General features: G+C 40.9%; 1 pseudogene; it reads right to left on the minus strand.

Moving 5' to 3' along the window:
* Positions 1 to 1,005: 1,005 nt before the first annotated feature.
* The window catches only part of LOC123724586 (mucin-2-like), a 138,630-nt pseudogene continuing 113,577 nt past the window's right edge, over positions 1,006 to 26,058 (minus strand).

Genomic DNA, 26,058 nt, shown 5'->3' on the forward strand with positions numbered 1-26,058 from the left:
AGTTAAAACATTAGTATTGTGTTGTTTAAAAATCTATATGAACTTATTTTCTTTGCATTATTCGAGGTCTGACAACACTGCATCTTTTTTGTTATTTTGACCAGTTGTCGTTTTCTGCAAGTAAATGCTCTAAATGACAATATTTTTATTTGGAATTTGGGAGAAATGTTGTCAGTAGTTTATATAATAAAAAAAAATGTTCATTTTACCCAAACACATACCTATAAATAGTAAAACCAGAGAAACTGATAATTTTGCAGTGGTCTCTTAATTTGTCTCAGAGCTATATATATACATGTTTTTTTCATATATTTTTGGTTTATTTGAAAAAGTTGATATTTTTCAGGGGATGCTGCAGCGCCCTCAGCACCCCTACTTCCCGCGGCTATGAATAGTTTATAATTTGAGACTAAGGCATAACGTGAAACACAGTTCGTATATGGGGTTCAACGGCGGTTGTTTGTACGATACGGCATAGTCTTGCAAACAAAAATGTAATTAAAAGTCTAAGTGATTTAGCCAGGAGTAAAGATTACAAAAGTGTATAACATTCTAGCAAGCTAAAACCTATTCCTTCATTCCAACTGTCATCACTGACATAAATATCCCCCTGTCATCATACCCTCAGGGGTGTAAAACCGTTCTAACTTTCCCTTCATCAAATCCATACCAGACACCTTTATCAGATATGTTTTACAGTGTACTTAAAACTATGGTTGATGATTTTGTGTTGAGGCATTGTTTCAGTATCCAAGGAAACCATTGCAATGGTTTGCAGCACCTTGCCAAACGTTTACTACTGGTCCTGTAGCCAGGTGTCTTGTGGGTGCAGCTGTTTAGTAAGCTGTGGGCTGTTGGTGAGGGGAGGAAGGCACTGCTAGACTATCTGCACGTGAAACACATCCATCGCTCGTCTTCTCCCTGTGTTGAATTAGCTCACAGGAATAGAGGATGCCATGTGGTCTGCTTGCCATTTCCAAATACCTCAAAGTCTTTGAAGTACGTTCAAATCTGAAAAGAAAAGAAGATTAAGAGATCAAATGTTAGTCATTCTGTTTTGTTTCTAAGATTTGCTTAACCCAACTGTGTGGTTAGAAGTCATTTCAGCTCATTTGCATTATTTTCTCTGCTCTGTAAATACCTACAGTGCATTCGGAAAGTATTCAGACCCCTTGACTTTTTCCACATTTCCATTCTAAAATGGATTTAATTGTTTTTTTCCCCCTCATCAATCTACACACAATACCCATAATGACAAGGCAAAAACAGATTTTTAGATTTTTTTTGCAAATGTATTAAAAATAAAAAACTTAAATATCACATGTATGTAAGTATTCAGACCTTTTACTCAGTACTTTGTTGAAGCACCTTTGTCAGCGATTACAGCATCGACTCTTATTGGGTATGACACTACAAGCTTGGCACACCTGTATTTAGAGAGTTTCTCCCATTCTTCTCTGTAGATCCTCTCAAGCTCTGTCAGGTTGGAAGGGGAGCTTCGCTGCACAGCTATTTTCACGTCTCTCCAGAGATGTTCGATCGGGTTCAAGTCTGGGCTCTGGCTGGGCCACTCAAGGACATTCAGAGACTTGTCCCGAAGCCACTCGTGCATTGTCTTGGCTGTGGGCTTAGGGTCGTTGTCCTGTTGGAAGGTGAACCTTCGCCCCAGTTTGAGGTCCTGGGCGCTCTGGAGCAGGTTTTCATCAAGGATCTCTCTGTACTTTGCTCCGTTCATCTTTTCCTCGATCCTGACTCGTCTCCCAGGCCCTGCCGCTGAAAAACTTCTCCACAGCATGATGCTGCCACCACCATGTTTCACCGTAGGGGTGGTGCCAGGTTTCCTCCAGATGTGATGCTTTGGCATTCAGACCAAAGAGTTCAATCTTGGTTTATTAAGACCAGAGAATCTTGTTTCTCATAGTCTGAGAGTCCTTTAGGTGCCTTTTGGCAACTCCAAGCGAACTGTCATGTGCCTTTTACTGAGGTGTGGCTTCCATCTGGCCACTCTACCATAAAGGCCTGATTGGTGGAGTGCTGCAGAGATGGTTGTCCTTCTGGAAGGTTCTCCCATCTCCTCTGGAGCAGGCATGCACTGTCAACTGTGGGACCTTATATAGACAGGTGTGTGCCTTTCCAAATCATTTCCAGTCAATTGAATTTACCACAGGTGGACTCCAATCAAGTTGTAGAAACATCTTATCGATGATCAATGGAAACAGGATGCCCCTGAGCTCAATTTCAAGTCTCATAGCAATTGGTCTGAATGCTTATGTAAATAATGTATTTCTGTTGGTTTTTTCTTATAAAAACCTGTTTTTGCGTTCTCATTGTCAGGTATTGTGTGTAGATTGATGAGGAATACATTTAATTTAATCCATTTTAGAATAAGGCTGTAACGTAACAAAACGTAGAAAAAGTCAAGGGGTCTGAATACTTTACGAATACAGTGTATATAATATTCTGTAACTGAAAATTGTGGATGAATGCTCATTATTGGCCTATTTGGCCTCGACTGTAAATATTATTGTAAATCCTAAAACTGACTTTTCTTCCATGACTGCCTGCATGAAGGTTGGAAACAGACTCTGAAACAAATCTGCCTGTGGACGATTGCCTGAGCCCTGGATATCATTCCGTCCAACATTCAACGCCAGAGAAAAGCCTTCTACCACATAGTGCTGGCAGAAAGTTCAAGAAAATGAGCCAAGATTTATATCCAAGAAAATGTATCCACATAAAGACCAGACTATAAAAAATAAAAATAAACACCTCAAAGATTTTCTTGCTTTAATCTTTATCATCATGCCCATAAGGAGATTGGCACTGGACACTTCCTGTGAAGGGTCTCTTATCTTCTCTGTGCAGAGGTTCAGCTAATATTGACGCAAAGCTTCAAATTATTTCTAAAGGGTCTGGGGGATATGATGACCAGCATGGAGAGGGTCATCCTTTCATCCTCTCTCATTCTGTCTGTGTACTTCGAGCTGAAGTTTAACAGCTTACAGACAGTGTGTTTGGTGCCCTGTAGTGCAGCTGTGGCTTAGCCTGCCCTGTGGAGTTTGTGCCCTGCCCATTGGCAGCCATTGGTCGTGGCTCAGCTCTGTGTCAACCCTGTGGATATCGTACCCTGCCCCTTGGCAGACGTGGGTCGTGGCTCGGTTCTGTGTCAGCCCTGTGGAGATCGTGCCCTACCCTTTGGCAGTCGTGGGTTGTGTCTCAGCTCTGTGTCAGCCCTGTGGAGATCATGCCCTGCCCCTTGGTAGCCGTTGGTCTTGGCTCAGTTCTGTGTCAGCCCTGTGGAGATCGTACCCTGCACCTTGGTAGCCGTTGGTCTTGGCTCAGTTCTGTGTCAGCCCTGTGGAGATCGTACCCTGCACCTTGGTAGCCGTTGGTCTTGGCTCAGTTCTGTGTCAGCCCTGTGGAGATCGTACCCTGCACCTTGGTAGCCGTTGGTCTTGGCTCAGTTCTGTGTCAGCCCTGTGGAGATCGTGCCCTGCACCTTGGTAGCCGTTGGTCTTGGCTCAGTTCTGTGTCAGCCCTGTGGAGATCGTACCCTGCACCTTGGTAGCCGTTGGTCTTGGCTCAGTTCTGTGTCAGCCCTGTGGAGATCGTACCCTGCACCTTGGTAGCCGTTGGTCGTGGCTCAGCTCTGTGTCAGCCCTGTGGAGATCATGCCCTGCCTCTTGCCAGCCATTGGGGGCTTAGTGCAGACCGAAGGCTATGCTCTCTGGGTCTGTTGGTCTGATAATCCTGGTGCTCGTGGGCTGTAAATCTAAATGGTCTCTGTGGTTTCGTCCACCTTGTTTCATTCCTGACATACCGGCTCTCAGTGCCAGAGGTGGAGAGGGGAGTCACCAGTCTCAGTCACCAGTCGCAGTCACAGCCTCTGGAGTTTTTGGAGAGGGCAGTCTAAGCCGGTTCTGCTTTCTCTTTCGGATCTAAGCCGGGGTACTGTCAAAACACTTTGTGCTGATGTATAAAGGACTTTATGAATACATTTGATTGACTGATTGAGGGCCTGATGACACTTACCAGCAGTTAACCTTCAACTTATATCACCCGGCAGCTCATAGAAGGGTCTAATGTACTCTACCCAAAACACAGTAGTTTTCCACATTACTTGGCTCATATTGGGCACTTACATTGCAGTGCAAACTCACAGACACTGCATCGAAGAGGTCAGAGGCCTACCCACCCAGGGATTCAGTTAGGCACAAACTAAATTGTGCACCCTTTCCCTTTCTATTCTGAGTTCACTCACATTCTATAGGCACAACCTTTACATTGTAACCTGTCAAAGGGATTCCGTAACCATTGTCCTATGCATGAGTATGTACAGAATCACTCTGTTTACAGTCTTAATCATTGTACAGTTGTCTGGGATTATATTTCAGACACTCAGCTTCTGTAAGTGAGTAGGGGAGGGAGATAGAGGATCGTAAAATATTACAAATCAAAGAGGAATGGAGCTAAATAGATGTAATGCCATAAACAATGAACAATGCCTAGATCTTCATTTGACTAAATAAACAAACAATTTCCATTTTACGGACTACTGACTGAGGCAAATCCTGCTAAGCTGCTGCAAATTCCAAGCAGGCGTTATTCAGCAATCACAGAACATTAAAACATCAGAGGGGCTGAAGTGACAGAAGGAAACTAATCCGACGACACTAGATGGATGTTGCCCGGCAACCCAGAAATAGGAAGCTGTGAGAGCAGTCAGAAAGGGTAAAATACTGTAAAAAAAAACACTGTATATTTCACAAAACAGAGAGGCCTCCTATAGGTCATCATGACTGTAGAGTGGTTGAGGATCACACTTTTTCCTCCGGCCATGCATGCCACTATCCTCATTTTTCTGTAGATTTTTACATTTTTTATTTAACCTTTATTTAACCAGGATAGACCCATTGAGGATAAAAACCTAATTTACGAGGGTGTCCTGGCAAGAAGGTCAAACAGGGAAACAGCTGCGTGTACATAAAATATTACAGAAAAATACAAATTATACACAAAAGACAAAGTGTCACAAGTTACAGATACAATTGAGGACTAGAAATAACTGCAGCTACCACAAACAGTTTTGCAGAGTCTTAAAAAACAGGCAAGGACACTAACTCCCCTAACGTTAATATCTTTTGAAGCATGTTCCTGGATGAAGGGGCATTATGGGAAAAAGATTGTTTCCCCATTTCAGTTCTAGCCTTAGGAACAGACAAGGACAGCAGCGACTGTGAAAGAAGACTGTATTGAGTGACTGATCTGGTAGGTAAGGAACAGAGATACAAAGGGAGTTGTCCTATCAATGCTTTGTACATACAAGTGTACCATTGCTTTAGCCTCCTGACATCAAACGGCTGAGTCAAGGCATCTATTGCCTGTTATGAAATGCAAAGCAAGCTGCTGATCACATGACATAGATGAGGCAATAAACGGAGCAATGTTTTGCAGAGAAACAGTAGACAATAAGCAGTGATGTCATGCATTGCTTTGGAAGAAGTGGGAAACTCTTATAATTGGATACATCAGCCTTTCCTTAAAGGGAGTGTAGCACTTACAGTGTTTCTCAGTGCCAGCAATGCATATACTCCCGGGGTTGAAGGTAGCCTAGTGGTTATAGTGTTGGGCCAGTAATCGAAAGGTAGCTAAATCGGATCCTCAAGCTGACAATGTGAAAATCTGTCATTCTACCCCTGAACAAGGCAGTTAACCTGCTGTTCCCCGGTAGACAGTCATTGTAAATATGAATGTCTTCTTAACTGACTTGCCTAGTTAAATAAAGGTAAAACAGATATATATATAATAGTAACCTGGAGCACCCCAAGCAAACATTCCCTAATGTAAAACTCTTAAATCAATTGTTCTAAAAGTTGGGTTTGAGGTTTTCTCCAAGTCAACTCTAACTCCCCCCCCAAAAAATCCCACAGTCAGTGTCACACAATGAATTAGAACTTTGTAAAAAGTGGAATATATTTGTGAGAATGAGACGGGAGATTTGGGCATCTACTCGTCAATCCGCGAGGCACATTTCATCCCTGAGAACTTCCACGGCAATCAACAATGGAAGGAATGCTTCAGCAAGAAGTTGCTTCTCAAAATGGATGCTGTCCCTATATGGCTTCCAAAGCATCTAAAACAGCCAGCAGCACCAGCAGAGACCGAGCATTATCATCTGCTTCAGTGAGCATGGAAGTCAAGCTTGCTACCTCTATGCTAATGTTAGCTAGCTATAGCGCATTTAGCTCACGTCTTCCATCTAAATAACACTGATAAAACTAACAAAATGTAAACATGTCTGCCAGCTGTTGGTAGCATACTGCTGACGCTGTCATACTGTAGACAGTACAGCCTATAGGAAAGATTAGTTTTGGCAGTGACCGAGGATACTTTTACTGTAGTTTTTTGTGGGGGCTGCACTTTGCGGTAATTTGGCAATTCTGTGGCTCCTGGGGAGTTTTCTGTACAGCCTGCCGAAAGGGCTAAACTGAAATATGATGCTTCGGCCATGGATCTGATCGTGAATCTGGTGTCATTTCGGAGAAGCCTCAGAGCTATGCTTTCTTTTGACAGGTGCATTGTGGATTTTACTCAATGGTCAAGTTTCTTTTTTTAAAATCTTAGGATCAATTGCTTCTTGTTGAATAGGCAGCTGCTAACGGCAGCTGCTAATGTTAGCTTGCTATATCTAGCTATTCTCTTCCTCAATTTCTGAATAATTATATATATATTTTTTATTTAACCTTTCTTTAAATAGGCATGGATTTGTGTCTATTTCTTTATTTCTAGCTGGAAAATAAAATAGATTTTGTTTGTGTACTGCCAGATGATGACATAGCTACGTTTGTCACAAAAAATATCCTCCACCTAGCCAGCTAGACAGCAAGCTAAAAGCGAGGAGAGAGGGAAGAGAGAATTCACTCTCTGTTTCGTCTGCTGCTGGCTTGCTATTTTTATTCTATAAAGATTGTAGTTGTGTCAATATGTTGTAAATATTGTAAAAGAATCCTCACAGACGTTGTCCATACTAAAAAGTTAAGTGATACTTACAGCTTACCGTGTACAGTAGACTACAGACAATATGTTCCTCCACCATGTACAGTAGACTACAGACAATATGTTCCTCCATCATGTACAGTAGACTACAGCCAGACAATATGTTCCTCCATCATGTACAGTAGACTACAGACAATATGTTCCTCCATCATGTACAGTAGACTACAGACAATATGTTCCTCCACCATGTACAGTAGACTACAGACAATATGTTCCTCCATCATGTACAGTAGACTAAAGACAATATGTTCCTCCATCATGTACAGTAGACTACAGCCAGACAATATGTTCCTCCACCATGTACAGCAGACTACAGACAATATGTTCCTCCATCATGTACAGTAGACTACAGACAATATGTTCCTCCATCATGTACAGTAGACTACAGACAGACAATATGTTCCTCCACCATGTACAGTAGACTACAGCCAGGCAATATGTTCCTCCATCATGTACAGTAGACTACAGACAATATGTTCCTCCATCATGTACAGTAGACTACAGACAATATGTTCCTCCATCATGTACAGTAGACTACAGACAATATGTTCCTCCACCATGTACAGAAGACTACAGGCATTATGTTCCTCCACCATGTACAGTAGACTACAGACAATATGTTCCTCCACCATGTACAGTAAACTACAGACAATATGTTCCTCCATCATGTACAGTAGACTACAGGCAATATGTTCCTCCATCATGTACAGTAGACTACAGACAATATGTTCCTCCACCATGTACAGTAGACTACAGCCAGACAATATGTTCCTCCATCATGTACAGTAGACTACAGACAATATGTTCCTCCATCATGTACAGTAGACTACAGCCAGAAAATATGTTCTTCCATCGTGTACAGTAGACTACAGACAATATGTTCCTCCATCATGTACAGTAGACTACAGCCAGGAAATATGTTCCTCCATCATGTACAGTAGACTACAGACAATATGTTCCTCCATCATGTACAGTAGACTGCAGACAATATGTTCCTCCATCATGTACAGTAGACTACAGCCAGACAATATGTTCCTCCATCATGTACAGTAGACTACAGACAATATGTTCCTCCATCAAGTACAATAGACTACAGACAATATGTTCCTCCACCATGTACAGTAGACTACAGCCAGACAATATGTTCCTCCATCATGTACAGTAGACTACAGACAATATGTTCTTCCATTATGTACAGTAGACTACAGACAATATGTTCCTCCATCATGTACAATAGACTACAGACAATATGTTCCTCCACCATGTACAGTAGACTACAGACAATATGTTCCTCCATCATGTACAGTAGACTATAGCCAGACAATATGTTCCTCCACCATGTACAGTAGACTACAGACAATATGTTCCTCCATCATGTACAGTAGACTGCAGACAATATGTTCCTCCACCATGTACAGTAGACTGCAGACAATATGTTCCTCCATCATATACAGTAGACTACAGCCAGACAATATGTTCCTCCATCATGTACAGTAGACTACAGACAATATGTTCCTCCAACATGTACAGTAGACTACAGCCAGACAATATGTTCCTCCATCATGTACAGTAGACTACAGACAATATGTTCCTCCATCATGTACAGTAGACTACAGGCAATATGTTCCTCCATCATGTACAGTAGACTACAGACAATATGTTCCTCCATCATGTACAGTAGACTACAGACAATATGTTCCTCCATCATGTACAGTAGACTACAGACAATATGTTCCTCCACCATGTACAGTAGACTACAGACAATATGTTCCTCCATCATGTACAGTAGACTACAGCCAGACAATATGTTCCTACACCATGTACAGTAGACTACAGACAATATGTTCCTCCATCATGTACAGTAGACTACAGGCAATATGTTCCTCCATCATGTACAGTAGACTACAGACAATATGTTCCTCCATCATGTACAGTAGACTACAGCCAGGCAATATGTTCCTCCATCATGTACAGTAGACTACAGACAATATGTTCCTCCATCATCTACAGTAGACTACAGACAATATGTTCCTCCATCATGTACAGTAGACTACAGACAATATGTTCCTCCATCATGTACAGTAGACTACAGACAATATGTTCCTCCACCATGTACAGTAGACTACAGACAATATGTTCCTCCATCATGTACAGTAGACTACAGACAATATGTTCCTCCACCATGTACAGTAGACTACAGACAGACAATATGTTCCTACACCATGTACAGTAGACTACAGACAATATGTTCCTCCATCATGTACAGTAGACTACAGCCAGACAATATGTTCCTCCATCATGTACAGTAGACTACAGCCAGGCAATATGTTCCTCCATCATGTACAGTAGACTACAGACAATATGTTCCTCCATCATGTACAGTAGACTACAGACAATATGTTCCTCCATCATGTACAGTAGACTACAGACAATATGTTCCTCCATCATGTACAGTAGACTACAGACAATATGTTCCTCCATCATGTACAGTAGACTACAGCCAATATGTTCCTCCATCATGTACAGTAGACTACAGACAATATGTTCCTCCATCATGTACAGTAGACTACAGACAATATGTTCCTCCATCATGTACAGTAGACTACAGACAATATGTTCCTCCATCATGTACAGTAGACTACAGACAATATGTTCCTCCATCATGTACAGTAGACTACAGCCAGACAATATGTTCCTCCACCATGTACAGTAGACTACAGACAATATGTTCCTCCATCATGTACTGTAGACTACAGACAGACAATATGTTCCTCCATCATGTAGAGTAGACTACAGCCAGACAATATTTTCCTCCATCATATACAGTAGACTACAGACAGACAATATGTTCCTCCATCATGTACAGTAGACTACAGACAATATGTTCCTCCACCATGTACAGTAGACTACAGACAATATTTTCCTCCATCATGTACAGTAGACTACAGCCAGACAATATGTTCCTCCACCATGTACAGTAGACTACAGCCAGACAATATGTTCCTCCACCATGTACAGTAGACTACAGACAATATGTTCCTCCATCATGTACAGTAGACTACAGACAATATGTTCCTCCATCATGTACAGTAGACTACAGACAATATGTTCCTCCATCATGTACAGTAGACTACAGACAATATGTTCCTCTACCATGTACAGTAGACTACAGACAATATGTTCCTCCATCATGTACAGTAGACTACAGACAATATGTTCCTCCATCATGTACAGTAGACTACAGACAATATGTTCCTCCACCATGTACAGTAGACTACAGCCAGACAATATGTTCCTCCATCATGTACAGTAGACTACAGACAATATGTTCCTCCACCATGTACAGTAGACTACAGCCAGACAATATGTTCCTCCACCATGTACAGTAGACTACAGACAATATGTTCCTCCATCATGTACAGTAGACTACAGCCAGAAAATATGTTCTTCCATCGTGTACAGTAGACTACAGACAATATGTTCCTCCATCATGTACAGTAGACTACAGCCAGGAAATATGTTCCTCCATCATGTACAGTAGACTACAGACAATATGTTCCTCCATCATGTACAGTAGACTGCAGACAATATGTTCCTCCATCATGTACATTAGACTACAGCCAGACAATATGTTCCTCCATCATGTACAGTAGACTACAGACAATATGTTCCTCCATCAAGTACAATAGACTACAGACAATATGTTCCTCCACCATGTACAGTAGACTACAGCCAGACAATATGTTCCTCCATCATGTACAGTAGACTACAGACAATATGTTCCTCCACTATGTACAGTAGACTACAGACAATATGTTCCTCCATCATGTACAATAGACTACAGACAATATGTTCCTCCACCATGTACAGTAGACTACAGACAATATGTTCCTCCATCATGTACAGTAGACTATAGCCAGACAATATGTTCCTCCACCATGTACAGTAGACTACAGACAATATGTTCCTCCATCATGTACAGTAGACTGCAGACAATATGTTCCTCCACCATGTACAGTAGACTGCAGACAATATGTTCCTCCAACATATACAGTAGACTACAGCCAGACAATATGTTCCTCCATCATGTACAGTAGACTACAGACAATATGTTCCTCCAACATGTACAGTAGACTACAGCCAGACAATATGTTCCTCCATCATGTACAGTAGACTACAGACAATATGTTCCTCCATCATGTACAGTAGACTACAGGCAATATGTTCCTCCATCATGTACAGTAGACTACAGACAATATGTTCCTCCATCATGTACAGTAGACTACAGACAATATGTTCCTCCATCATGTACAGTAGACTACAGACAATATGTTCCTCCACCATGTACAGTAGACTACAGACAATATGTTCCTCCACCATGTACAGTAGACTACAGACAATATGTTCCTCCATCAAGTACAGTAGACTACAGACAATATGTTCCTCCACCATGTACAGTAGACTACAGACAATATGTTCCTCCATCATGTACAGTAGACTACAGCCAGACAATATGTTCCTACACCATGTACAGTAGACTACAGACAATATGTTCCTCCACCATGTACAGTAGACTACAGACAGACAATATGTTCCTCCATCATGTACAGTAGACTACAGACAATATGTTCCTCCATCATGTACAGTAGACTACAGGCAATATGTTCCTCCATCATGTACAGTAGACTACAGACAATATGTTCCTCCATCATGTACAGTAGACTACAGCCAGGCAATATGTTCCTCCACCATGTACAGTAGACTACAGACAATATGTTAATCCATCATCTACAGTAGACTACAGACAATATGTTCCTCCATCATGTACAGTAGACTACAGACAATATGTTCCTCCACCATGTACAGTAGACTACAGACAATATGTTCCTCCACCATGTACAGTAGACTACAGACAATATGTTCCTCCATCATGTACAGTAGACTACAGACAATATGTTCCTCCACCATGTACAGTAGACTACAGACAGACAATATGTTCCTACACCATGTACAGTAGACTACAGACAATATGTTCCTCCATCATGTACAGTAGACTACAGCCAGACAATATGTTCCTCCATCATGTACAGTAGACTACAGCCAGGCAATATGTTCCTCCATCATGTACAGTAGACTACAGACAATATGTTCCTCCATCATGTACAGTAGACTACAGACAATATGTTCCTCCATCATGTACAGTAGACTACAGACAATATGTTCCTCCATCATGTACAGTAGACTACAGACAATATGTTCCTCCATCATGTACAGTAGACTACAGACAATATGTTCCTCCATCATGTACAGTAGACTACAGACAATATGTTCCTCCATCATGTACAGTAGACTACAGACAATATGTTCCTCCATCATGTACAGTAGACTACAGACAATATGTTCCTCCATCATGTACAGTAGACTACAGACAATATGTTCCTCCACCATGTACAGTAGACTACAGCCAGACAATATGTTCCTCCACCATGTACAGTAGACTACAGACAATATGTTCCTCCATCATGTACTGTAGACTACAGACAGACAATATGTTCCTCCATCATGTAGAGTAGACTACAGCCAGACAATATTTTCCTCCATCATGTACAGTAGACTACAGACAGACAATATGTTCCTCCATCATGTACAGTAGACTACAGACAATATGTTCCTCCACCATGTACAGTAGACTACAGACAATATTTTCCTCCATCATGTACAGTAGACTACAGCCAGACAATATGTTCCTCCACCATGTACAGTAGACTACAGCCAGACAATATGTTCCTCCACCATGTACAGTAGACTACAGACAATATGTTCCTCCATCATGTACAGTAGACTACAGACAATATGTTCCTCCATCATGTACAGTAGACTACAGACAATATGTTCCTCCATCATGTACAGTAGACTACAGACATTATGTTCCTCCATCATGTACAGTAGACTACAGACAATATGTTCCTCCATCATGTACTGTAGACTACAGACAATATGTTCCTCCACCATGTACAGTAGACTACAGACAATATGTTCCTCCATCATGTACAGTAGACTACAGACAATATGTTCCTCCACCATGTACAGTAGACTACAGACAATATGTTCCTCCATCATGTACAGTAGACTACAGCCAGACAATATGTTCCTCCATCATGTACAGTAGAATACAGACAATATGTTCCTCCACCATGTACAGTAGACTACAGACAATATGTTCCTCCATCATGTACAGTAGACTACAGACAGACAATATGTTCCTCCATGTACAGTAGACTACAGACAATATGTTCCTCCACCATGTACAGTAGACTACAGACAGACAATATGTTCCTCCATGTACAGTAGACTACAGACAATATGTTCCTCCACCATGTACAGTAGACTACAGACAATATGTTCCTCCATCATGTACAGTAGACTACAGACAATATGTTCCTCCATCATGTACAGTAGACTACAGACAATATGTTCCTCCACCATGTACAGTAGACTACAGACAATATGTTCCTCCACCATGTACAGTAGACTACAGACAATATGTTCCTCCATCATGTACAGTAGACTACAGACAATATGTTCCTCCACCATGTACAGTAGACTACAGACAGACAATATGTTCCTACACCATGTACAGTAGACTACAGACAATATGTTCCTCCAACATGTACAGTAGACTACAGACAATATGTTCCTCCATCATGTACAGTAGACTACAGACAATATGTTCCTCCATCATGTACAATAGACTACAGCCAGACAATATGTTCCTCCATCATGTACAGTAGACTACAGACAATATGTTCCTCCATCATGTACAGTAGACTACAGACAATATGTTCCTCCACCATGTACAGTAGACTACAGACAATATGTTCCTCCATCATGTACAGTAGACTACAGGCAATATGTTCCTCCATCATGTACAGTAGACTACAGACATTATGTTCCTCCACCATGTACAGTAGACTACAGACAATATGTTCCTCCATCATGTACAGTAGACTACAGCCAATATGTTCCTCCACCATGTACAGTAGACTACAGACAATATGTTCCTCCATCATGTACAGTAGACTACAGCCAGACAATATGTTCCTCCATCATGTACAGTAGAATACAGACAATATGTTCCTCCACCATGTACAGTAGACTACAGACAATATGTTCCTCCATCATGTACAGTAGACTACAGACAGACAATATGTTCCTCCATGTACAGTAGACTACAGACAATATGTTCCTCCACCATGTACAGTAGACTACAGACAATATGTTCCTCCATCATGTACAGTAGACTACAGGCAATATGTTCCTACATCATGTACAGTAGACTACAGACAATATGTTCCTCCACCATGTACAGTAGACTACAGAAAATATGTTCCTCCACCATGTACAGTAGACTACAGACAATATGTTCCTCCATCATGTACAGTAGACTACAGACAATATGTTCCTCCACCATGTACAGTAGACTACAGACAGACAATATGTTCCTACACCATGTACAGTAGAATACAGACAATATGTTCCTCCAACATGTACAGTAGACTACAGACAATATGTTCCTCCATCATGTACAGTAGACTACAGACAATATGTTCCTCCATCATGTACAATAGACTACAGCCAGACAATATGTTCCTCCACCATGTACAGTAGACTACAGACAATATGTTCCTCCACCATGTACAGTAGACTACAGCCAGACAATATGTTCCTCCACCATGTACAGTAGACTACAGACAATATGTTCCTCCACCATGTACAGTAGACTACAGCAGACAATATGTTCCTCCACCATGTACAGTAGACTACAGACAATATGTTCCTCCACCATGTACAGTAGACTACAGACAATATGTTCCTCCATCATGTACAGTAGACTACAGACAGTATGTTCCTCCATCATGTACAGTAGACTACAGACAATATGTTCCTCCATCATGTACAGTAGACTACAGGCAGTATGTTCCTCCATCATGTACAGTAGACTACAGACAATATGTTCCTCCATCATGTACAGTAGACTACAGACAATATGTTCCTCCATCATGTACAGTAGACTCACAGACAATATGTTCCTCCATCATGTACAGTAGACTACAGACAATATGTTCCTCCACCATGTACAGTAGACTACAGACAGACAATATGTTCCTCCATCTTGTACAGTAGACTACAGACAATATGTTCCTCCACCATGTACAGTAGACTACAGCCAGACAATATGTTCCTCCATCATGTACAGTAGACTACAGACAATATGTTCCTCCACCATGTACAGTAGACTACAGGCAATATGTTCCTCCATCATGTACAGTAGACTACAGACAATATGTTCCTCCACCATGTACAGTAGACTACAACAGACAATATGTTCCTCCACCATGTACAGTAGACTACAGACAATATGTTCCTCCATCATGTACAGTAGACTACAGACAGACAATATGTTCCTACATCATGTACAGTAGACTACAGAGCAATATGTTCCTCCATAATGTACAGTAGACTACACAGACAATATGTTCCTCCATCATATACAGTAGACTACAGACAATATGTTCCTCCATCATGTACAGTAGACTACAGACAATATGTTCCTCCATCATGTACAGTAGACTGCAGACAATATGTTCCTCCATCATGTACAGTAGACTACAGACAATATGTTCCTCCATCATGTACAGTAGACTACAGACAATATGTTCCTCCATCATGTACAGTAGACTACAGACAATATGTTCCTCCATCATGTACAGTAGACTACAGACAATATGTTCCTCCACCATGTACAGTAGACTACAGACAATATGTTCCTCCATCATGTACAGTAGAATACAGACAATATGTTCCTCCATCATGTACAGTAGACTACAGACAATATGTTCCTCCACCATGTACAGTAGACTACAGGCAATATGTTCCTCCATCATGTACAGTAGACTACAGACAATATGTTCCTCCATCATGTACAGTAGACTACAGCCAGACAATATGTTCCTCCACCATGTACAGTAGACTACAGACAATATGTTCCTCCATCATGTACAGTAGACTACAGACAATATGTTCCTCCACCATGTACAGTAGACTACAGCCAGACAATATGTTCCTCCATCATGTACAGTAGACTACAGACAATATGTTCCTCCATCATGTACAGTAGACTACAGCCAGACAATATGTTCCTCCATCATGTAGAGTAGACTACAGCCAGACAATATGTTCCTCCATCATGTACAGTAGACTAAGACAGACAATATGTTCCTCCATCATGTACAGTAGACTACAGACAATATGTTCCTCCATCATGTACAGTAGACTACAGACAATATGTTCCTCCATCATGTACAGTAGACTACAGACAGTATGTTCCTCCATCATGTACAGTAGACTAGCAGACAATATGTTCCTCCATCATGTACAGTAGACTACAGACAATATGTTCCTCCATCATGTACAGTAGACTACAGACAATATGTTCCTCCATCATGTACAGTAGACTACAGACAATATGTTCCTCCATCATGTACAGTAGACTACAGACAGACAATATGTTCCTCCATCATGTACAGTAGACTACAGACAATATGTTCCTCCACCATGTACAGTAGACTACAGCCAGACAATATGTTCCTCCATCATGTACAGTAGACTACAGACAATATGTTCCTCCATCATGTACAGTAGACTACAGGCAATATGTTCCTCCACCATGTACAGTAGACTACAGACAATATGTTCCTCCATCATGTACAGTAGACTACAGACAATATGTTCCTCCATCATGTACAGTAGACTACAGACAGACAATATGTTCCTACACCATGTACAGTAGACTACAGACAATATGTTCCTCCATAATGTACAGTAGACTACCAGACAATATGTTCCTCCATCATGTACAGTAGACTACAGACAATATGTTCCTCCACCATGTACAGTAGACTACAGACAATATGTTCCTCCATCATGTACAGTAGACTGCAGACAATATGTTCCTCCATCATGTACAGTAGACTACAGACAATATGTTCCTCCATCATGTACAGTAGACTAACAGACAATATGTTCCTCCATCATGTACAGTAGACTACAGACAATATGTTCCTCCATAATGTACAGTAGACTACAGACAATATGTTCCTCCACCATGTACAGTAGACTACAGACAATATGTTCCTCCATCATGTACAGTAGAATACAGACAATATGTTCCTCCATCATGTACAGTAGACTACAGACAATATGTTCCTCCATCATGTACAGTAGACTACAGGCAATATGTTCCTCCATCATGTACAGTAGACTACAGACAATATGTTCCTCCATCATGTACAGTAGACTACAGCCAGACAATATGTTCCTCCACCATGTACAGTAGACTACAGACAATATGTTCCTCCATCATGTACAGTAGACTACAGACAATATGTTCCTCCACCATGTACAGTAGACTACAGCCAGACAATATGTTCCTCCACCATGTACAGTAGACTACAGACAATATGTTCCTCCATCATGTACTGTAGACTACAGACAGACAATATGTTCCTCCATCATGTAGAGTAGACTACACAGACAATATTTTCCTCCATCATATACAGTAGACTACAGACAGACAATATGTTCCTCCATCATGTACAGTAGACTACAGACAATATGTTCCTCCACCATGTACAGTAGACTACAGACAATATGTTCCTCCATCATGTACAGTAGACTACAGACAATATGTTCCTCCATCATGTACAGTAGACTACAGCCAGACAATATGTTCCTCCATCATGTACAGTAGACTACAGACAATATGTTCCTCCATCATGTACAGTAGACTACACAGACAATATGTTCCTCCATCATGTACAGTAGACTACAGACAATATGTTCCTCCATCATGTACAGTAGACTACAGACAATATGTTCCTCCATCATGTACAGTAGACTACAGACAATATGTTCCTCCATCATGTACAGTAGACTACAGACAATATGTTCCTCCACCATGTACAGTAGACTACAGACAATATGTTCCTCCATCATTTACAGTAGACTACAGACAATATGTTCCTCCATCATGTACAGTAGACTACAGACAATATGTTCCTCCATCATGTACAGTAGACTACAGACAATATGTTCCTCCACCATGTACAGTAGACTACAGACAATATGTTCCTCCATCATGTACAGTAGACTAACAGACAATATGTTCCTCCACCATGTACAGTAGACTACAGACAATATGTTCCTCCACCATGTACAGTAGACTACAGACAATATGTTCCTCCATCATGTACAGTAGACTAACAGACAATATGTTCCTCCATCATGTACAGTAGACTACACAGACAATATGTTCCTCCATCATGTACAGTAGAATACAGACAATATGTTCCTCCACCATGTACAGTAGACTACAGACAATATGTTCCTCCATCATGTACAGTAGACTACAGACAGACAATATGTTCCTCCATGTACAGTAGACTACAGACAATATGTTCCTCCAAAATGTACAGTAGACTACAGACAATATGTTCCTCCACCATGTACAGTAGACTACAGACAGACAATATGTTCCTACACCATGTACAGTAGACTACAGACAATATGTTCCTCCAACATGTACAGTAGACTACAGACAATATGTTCCTCCATCATGTACAGTAGACTACAGACAATATGTTCCTCCATCATGTACAGTAGACTACAGCCAGACAATATGTTCCTCCACCATGTACAGTAGACTACAGACAATATGTTCCTCCATCATGTACAGTAGACTACAGCCAGACAATATGTTCCTCCACCATGTACAGTAGACTACAGACAATATGTTCCTCCACCATGTACAGTAGACTACAGACAATATGTTCCTTCATCATGTACAGTAGACTACAGACAATATGTTCCTCCACCATGTACAGTAGACTACAGCCAGACAATATGTTCCTCCACCATGTACAGTAGACTACAGACAATATGTTCCTCTACCATGTACAGTAGACTACAGACAATATGTTCCTCCATCATGTACAGTAGACTACAGACAATATGTTCCTCCACCATGTACAGTAGACTACAGACAATATGTTCCTCCACCATGTACAGTAGACTACAGACAATATGTTCCTCCATCATGTACAGTAGACAACAGGCAATATGTTCCTCCATCATGTACAGTAGACTACAGACATTATGTTCCTCCATCATGTACAGTAGACTACAGACATTATGTTCCTCCGTCATGTACAGTAGACTACAGACAATATGTTCCTCCATCATGTACAGTAGACTACAGACAATATGTTCCTCCATCATGTACAGTAGACTACAGACAGACAATATGTTCCTCCATGAACAGTAGACTACAGACAATATGTTCCTCCACCATGTACAGTAGACTACAGCCAGACAATATGTTCCTCCATCTTGTACAGTAGACTACAGACAATATGTTCCTCCACCATGTACAGTAGACTACAGACAATATGTTCCTCCACCATGTACAGTAGACTACAGACAATATGTTACTCCATCATGTACAGTAGACTACAGACAATATGTTCCTCCACCATGTACAGTAGACTACAGACAGACAATATGTTCCTACACCATGTACAGTAGACTACAGACAATATGTTCCTCCATCATGTACAGTAGACTACAGACAATATGTTCCTCCATCATGTACAGTAGACTACAGCCAGACAATATGTTCCTCCATCATGTACAGTAGACTACAGCCAGGCAATATGTTCCTCCATCATGTACAGTAGACTACAGACAATATGTTCCTCCATCATGTACAGTAGACTACAGACAATATGTTCCTCCATCATGTACAGTAGACTACAGACACTATGTTCCTCCATCATGTACAGTAGACTGCAGACAATATGTTCCTCCATCATGTACAGTAGACTACAGACAATATGTTCCTCCATCATGTACAGTAGACTACAGACAATATGTTCCTCCATCATGTACAGTAGACTGCAGACAATATGTTCCTCCATCATGTACAGTAGACTACAGACAATATGTTCCTCCATCATGTACAGTAGACTACAGACAATATGTTCCTCCATCATGTACAGTAGACTACAGACAATATGTTCCTCCATCATGTACAGTAGACTACAGACAATATGTTCCTCCACCATGTACAGTAGACTACAGACAATATGTTCCTCCATCATGTACAGTAGAATACAGACAATATGTTCCTCCATCATGTACAGTAGACTACAGACAATATGTTCCTCCACCATGTACAGTAGACTACAGGCAATATGTTCCTCCATCATGTACAGTAGACTACAGACAATATGTTCCTCCACCATGTACAGTAGACTACAGCCAGACAATATGTTCCTCCACCATGTACAGTAGACTACAGACAATATGTTCCTCCATCATGTACTGTAGACTACAGACAGACAATATGTTCCTCCATCATGTAGAGTAGACTACAGCCAGACAATATTTTCCTCCATCATATACAGTAGACTACAGACAGACAATATGTTCCTCCATCATGTACAGTAGACTACAGACAATATGTTCCTCCACCATGTACAGTAGACTACAGACAATATTTTCCTCCATCATGTACAGTAGACTACAGCCAGACAATATGTTCCTCCATCATGTACAGTAGACTACAGCCAGACAATATGTTCCTCCACCATGTACAGTAGACTACAGACAATATGTTCCTCCATCATGTACAGTAGACTACAGACAATATGTTCCTCCATCATGTACAGTAGACTACAGACAATATGTTCCTCCATCATGTACAGTAGACTACAGACAATATGTTCCTCCATCATGTACAGTAGACTATAGACAATATGTTCCTCCATCATGTACAGTAGACTACAGACAATATGTTCCTCCACCATGTACAGTAGACTACAGACAATATGTTCCTCCATCATGTACAGTAGACTACAGACAATATGTTCCTCCACCATGTACAGTAGACTACAGACAATATGTTCCTCCATCATGTACAGTAGACTACAGCCAATATGTTCCTCCACCATGTACAGTAGACTACAGACAATATGTTCCTCCAAAATGTACAGTAGACTACAGCCAGACAATATGTTCCTCCATCATGTACAGTAGAATACAGACAATATGTTCCTCCACCATGTACAGTAGACTACAGACAATATGTTCCTCCATCATGTACAGTAGACTACAGACAGACAATATGTTCCTCCATGTACAGTAGACTACAGACAATATGTTCCTCCACCATGTACAGTAGACTACAGCCAGACAATATGTTCCTCCACCATGTACAGTAGACTACAGACAATATGTTCCTCCACCATGTACAGTAGACTACAGACAATATGTTCCTCCATCATGTACAGTAGACTACAGACAATATGTTCCTCCACCATGTACAGTAGACTACAGACAGACAATATGTTCCTACACCATGTACAGTAGACTACAGACAATATGTTCCTCCAACATGTACAGTAGACTACAGACAATATGTTCCTCCATCATGTACAGTAGACTACAGACAATATGTTCCTCCATCATGTACAGTAGACTACAGCCAGACAATATGTTCCTCCACCATGTACAGTAGACTACAGACAATATGTTCCTCCATCATGTACAGTAGACTACAGCCAGACAATGTTCCTCCACCATGTACAGTAGACTACAGACAGACAATATGTTCCTCCATCATGTACAGTAGACTACAGACAATATGTTCCTCCACCATGTACAGTAGACTACAGCCAGACAATATGTTCCTCCATCATGTACAGTAGACTACAGACAATATGTTCCTCCATCATGTACAGTAGACTACAGCCAGACAATGTTCCTCCACCATGTACAGTAGACTACAGACAATATGTTCCTCCATCATGTACAGTAGACTACAGGCAATATGTTCCTCCATCATGTACAGTAGACTACAGATATTATGTTCCTCCATCATGTACAGTAGACTACAGACATTATGTTCCTCCATCATGTACAGTAGACTACAGACAATATGTTCCTCCATCATGTACAGTAGACTACAGACAATATGTTCCTCCACCATGTACAGTAGACTACAGACAGACAATATGTTCCTCCACCATGTACAGTAGACTACAGACAATATGTTCCTCCACCATGTACAGTAGACTACAGCCAGACAATATGTTCCTCCATCTTGTACAGTAGACTACAGACAATATGTTCCTCCACCATGTACAGTAGACTACAGACAAAATGTTCCTCCACCATGTACAGTAGACTACAGACAGACAATATGTTCCTACACCATGTACAGTAGACTACAGACAATATGTTCCTCCATCATGTACAGTAGACTACAGACAGACAATATGTTCCTCCATCATGTACAGTAGACTACAGCCAGACAATATGTTCCTCCATCATGTACAGTAGACTACAGACAATATGTTCCTCCATCATGTACAGTAGACTACAGACAATATGTTCCTCCATCATGTACAGTAGACTACAGACAATATGTTCCTCCATCATGTACAGTAGACTACAGACAATATGTTCCTCCATCATGTACAGTAGACTACAGACAATATGTTCCTCCATCATGTACAGTAGACTACAGACAATATGTTCCTCCATCATGTACAGTAGACTAGCAGACAATATGTTCCTCCACCATGTACAGTAGACTACAGACAATATGTTCCTCCATCATGTACAGTAGAATACAGACAATATGTTCCTCCATCATGTACAGTAGACTAGCCAGACAATATGTTCCTCCACCATGTACAGTAGACTACAGGCAATATGTTCCTCCATCATGTACAGTAGACTACAGACAATATGTTCCTCCATCATGTACAGTAGACTACAGCCAGACAATATGTTCCTCCACCATGTACAGTAGACTACAGACAATATGTTCCTCCATCATGTACAGTAGACTACAGACAGACAATATGTTCCTCCATCATGTAGAGTAGACTACAGCCAGACAATATTTTCCTCCATCATATACAGTAGACTACAGACAGACAATATGTTCCTCCATCATGTACAGTAGACTACAGACAATATGTTCCTCCACCATGTACAGTAGACTACAGACAATATTTTCCTCCATCATGTACAGTAGACTACAGCCAGACAATATGTTCCTCCATCATGTACAGTAGACTACAGCCAGACAATATGTTCCTCCATCATGTACAGTAGACTACAGACAATATGTTCCTCCATCATGTACAGTAGACTACAGACAATATGTTCCTCCATCATGTACAGTAGACTACAGACAATATGTTCCTCCATCATGTACAGTAGACTACAGACAATATGTTCCTCCATCATGTACAGTAGACTATTGACAATATGTTCCTCCATCATGTACAGTAGACTACAGACAATATGTTCCTCCACCATGTACAGTAGACTACAGACAATATGTTCCTCCATCATGTACAGTAGACTACAGACAATATGTTCCTCCACCATGTACAGTAGACTACAGACAATATGTTCCTCCATCATGTACAGTAGACTACAGCCAATATGTTCCTCCACCATGTACAGTAGACTACAGACAATATGTTCCTCCAAAATGTACAGTAGACTACAGCCAGACAATATGTTCCTCCATCATGTACAGTAGAATACAGACAATATGTTCCTCCACCATGTACAGTAGACTACAGACAATATGTTCCTCCATCATGTACAGTAGACTACAGACAGACAATATGTTCCTCCATGTACAGTAGACTACAGACAATATGTTCCTCCACCATGTACAGTAGACTACAGCCAGACAATATGTTCCTCCACCATGTACAGTAGACTACAGACAATATGTTCCTCCACCATGTACAGTAGACTACAGACAATATGTTCCTCCATCATGTACAGTAGACTACAGACAATATGTTCCTCCACCATGTACAGTAGACTACAGACAGACAATATGTTCCTACACCATGTACAGTAGACTACAGACAATATGTTCCTCCAACATGTACAGTAGACTACAGACAATATGTTCCTCCATCATGTACAGTAGACTACAGACAATATGTTCCTCCATCATGTACAGTAGACTACAGCCAGACAATATGTTCCTCCACCATGTACAGTAGACTACAGACAATATGTTCCTCCATCATGTACAGTAGACTACAGCCAGACAAATGTTCCTCCACCATGTACAGTAGACTACAGACAGACAATATGTTCCTCCATCATGTACAGTAGACTACAGACAATATGTTCCTCCATCATGTACAGTAGACTACAGCCAGACAATATGTTCCTCCACCATGTACAGTAGACTACAGACAATATGTTCCTCCATCATGTACAGTAGACTACAGCCAGACAATATGTTCCTCCATCATGTACAGTAGACTACAGACAATATGTTCCTCCATCATGTACAGTAGACTACAGGCAATATGTTCCTCCATCATGTACAGTAGACTACAGACAATATGTTCCTCCATCATGTACAGTAGACTACAGACAATATGTTCCTCCATCATGTACAGTAGACTACAGACAATATGTTCCTCCATCATGTACAGTAGACTACAGACAATATGTTCCTCCATCATGTACAGTAGACTACAGACAGACAATATGTTCCTCCATGTACAGTAGACTACAAACAATATGTTCCTCCACCATGTACAGTAGACTACAGCCAGACAATATGTTCCTCCATCTTGTACAGTAGACTACAGACAATATGTTCCTCCATCATGTACAGTAGACTACAGACAAAATGTTCCTCCATCATGTACAGTAGACTACAGACAGACAATATGTTCCTCCACCATGTACAGTAGACTACAGACAATATGTTCCTCCATCATGTACAGTAGACTACAGACAGACAATATGTTCCTCCATCATGTACAGTAGACTACGCCAGACAATATGTTCCTCCATCATGTACAGTAGACTACAGACAATATGTTCCTCCATCATGTACAGTAGACTACAGACAATATGTTCCTCCATCATGTACAGTAGACTACAGACAATATGTTCCTCCATCATGTACAGTAGACTACAGACAATATGTTCCTCCATCATGTACAGTAGACTACACCAGACAATATGTTCCTCCATCATGTACAGTAGACTACAGACAATATGTTCCTCCATCATGTACAGTAGACTACAGACAATATGTTCCTCCATCATGTACAGTAGACTACAGACAATATGTTCCTCCACCATGTACAGTAGACTACAGACAATATGTTCCTCCATCATGTACAGTAGAATACAGACAATATGTTCCTCCATCATGTACAGTAGACTACAGACAATATGTTCCTCCATCATGTACAGTAGACTACAGGCAATATGTTCCTCCACCATGTACAGTAGACTACAGACAATATGTTCCTCCATCATGTACAGTAGACTACAGCCAGACAATATGTTCCTCCATCATGTACAGTAGACTACAGACAATATGTTCCTCCATCATGTACAGTAGACTACACAGACAATATGTTCCTCCATCATGTACAGTAGACTACAGACAGACAATATGTTCCTCCATCATGTACAGTAGAATACAGACAATATGTTCCTCCACCATGTACAGTAGACTACAGACAATATGTTCCTCCACCATGTACAGTAGACTACAGCCAGACAATATGTTCCTCCACCATGTACAGTAGACTACAGACAATATGTTCCTCCATCATGTACAGTAGACTACAGACAGACAATATGTTCCTCCACCATGTAGAGTAGACTACAGCCAGAAAATATGTTCCTCCATCATGTACAGTAGACTACAGACAATATGTTCCTCCATCATGTACAGTAGACTACAGACAATATGTTCCTCCATCATGTACAGTAGACTACAGCAGACAATATGTTCCTCCATCATGTACAGTAGACTACAGACAATATGTTCCTCCATCATGTACAGTAGACTACAGACAATATGTTCCT

The sequence above is a fragment of the Salmo salar genome, chromosome ssa10 (genome assembly GCF_905237065.1).
Source record: "Salmo salar chromosome ssa10, Ssal_v3.1, whole genome shotgun sequence".
Taxonomy (NCBI): Eukaryota; Metazoa; Chordata; class Actinopteri; order Salmoniformes; family Salmonidae; genus Salmo; species Salmo salar.